Below are 1,838 nucleotides of genomic sequence, written 5' to 3'. Positions count from 1 at the left end.
TATGTTTTTAAAAAATCAAAAAACATATTTTAGAAAATTAAAACCTGTTTTGTCCCTAATCTCAGGAATCACTGAGTAATGAAATCAGTTAAAATGCTGCTCTCTCATCACTGGTTGTTCAAAAGAACAGAATGCTGTGCGTTTTGTTTTTCTCAGGCTTGCATGTTTCCTTTGGTTTTGAGCCAGCTGGTTGCTGGAGAAAGCTATCAACTTAGAAGCCTTTCAGTGGACCGATAACACAGGAACTTGTCAGAAGAAGTTTCAGATGAAATTGAATATGACACTGAAGATTGTTATCAAATAATTCCTGGTTATCAAACTTAATCATCTTGTCATTTAAGGACTTTTTGCACGGTGCAACACTTCTCACAATGTCCTTGACAGACTCAGTGGCTGAATAAGAAATAACAGCTAAAAAAACAGCAAAAGGACAAAGTGAACACGAGTCACATGGTGTTACAGTGCCAACAGTATAACAATCTGTCTGTCAAGAGTATAGTTGTAGCATCTCTGACATGTTTTTAAACATGTCTGAGAGCAACAGAGACACACCACATTCATCTTCAGTAGAGAGCCTGTTCACATAGAATTGCTACAAATGTTCACCAATATTTGGAACCGCTCAGTCGAGTTTCACTTTGAATCATATCTTCTAAACAGGAAGTTTCTAATTTTGCAGCTTGAGCTCATATCAACTCAAAGTGTTAAAATCCTGAATAAGTCTTATAATAATTCATGAATAATTCAAATTGAATACTGATTCGATCCACTATGAGTTTAAAGAATTGCTAGCTTTAACTGTTCTGTTTTCCAGATGCTGTGGAAATAACTATGGAAGAGATCTGAGAAGATCTGTAAACAGATCTGTAAAGCCTTTATAAAGTTTATAAGTTATCTTCTCACCCTAGTTCTTCTTTCTGTCACTTAACTTGGAGTATACCTATTTAGAACCTTAGCATATCCTAAAGCAAGGAAGTTAAAATTGTTAGTAATGAAAGTGTTTGCTTACCTCACAAAAGTGTGTGTGCTGGCCGCTGGAGTGTAATCAGCTCGAAGCTGCCGGTATGGTTGTTTCTCTCTCTCTCACTCTCTCTCTATCTCATGCACACATGCTTCGTCACCAGCCTGTTTCCCGTCTCTCATGTTGGACCCGCCCGGGGTCCATGCTTACATAACAGTCACAACAACAGCAGTGCGACTGTTACTTCAACAGGCAGACTTGAAAAGCTACACATTCACCTGAACAAAACAACCACATGTTAATGCTGACGGGGTGTAGATGTAACATAGAAATCTATATCACTAAAAGCCACTCGGTAGATCAAAATTAGAAATGAACACCCATGTTTAGGCACATTTTCTTGTTTATGTTATTTAAATGTGTTTCAGCCATAAGAGAATTTGCTACAAATCTTTAAGCTAAAGATAAGCAGAAGAGAATGGATGGATGACAGATGTTCATATCATTTATGTACATTTTCAGCAGTGTACCTGTGTAATATATCTGTATTGTGCTGCACAGAGAGCTTGTTTATACAGATCTGAACAGACGTGCCTGATGATCCTCCTTATGACTTTATAATTAAGGTAATCTGAGCCTGTGACATTTCATATTAAAACGGGCAAGATCGGTAAGTTAGATTCTGACTTAGTAATGTTAGGGTCACATGCTTGAGCCCCCATTTGGTGGATTGTCTTGTAATGCCTGCTTGCAATAGTTTTATTATTAGTTCAGGTATAGCAGATAAAGTGGCACTGAAATGTGAGCTTGGTGTTCTCTAATATACAGTTTCTACTATTTCTTGTAGGTGAAAAATTACATGTGAAGTTCATTATCA

At 37.2% G+C, this 1,838-nt stretch overlaps 1 protein-coding gene across 2 annotated transcripts in view; it reads right to left on the bottom strand.

Moving 5' to 3' along the window:
* Positions 1-1,073, bottom strand: part of LOC102216006 (interleukin-1 receptor-like 1) — an 18,441-nt gene extending 17,368 nt beyond the window's left edge. For both annotated transcript variants that reach the window (XM_005751909.1, XM_005751910.1), the window contains exon 1: positions 1,010-1,073. The gene's annotated coding sequence lies outside the window, so the exon portion shown is untranslated. The remainder of the gene's footprint in view (positions 1-1,009) is intronic.
* Positions 1,074-1,838: the final 765 nt, after the last annotated feature.

This window comes from Pundamilia nyererei, unplaced genomic scaffold, assembly GCF_000239375.1.
Source record: "Pundamilia nyererei isolate P.nyererei 1_Seehausen unplaced genomic scaffold, PunNye1.0 scaffold00334, whole genome shotgun sequence".
NCBI classification, from domain to species: domain Eukaryota; kingdom Metazoa; phylum Chordata; class Actinopteri; order Cichliformes; family Cichlidae; genus Pundamilia; species Pundamilia nyererei.
The sequence above is the reverse complement of the archived record's forward strand: the minus strand, read 5'-3'. Positions and strand labels throughout refer to the sequence as shown.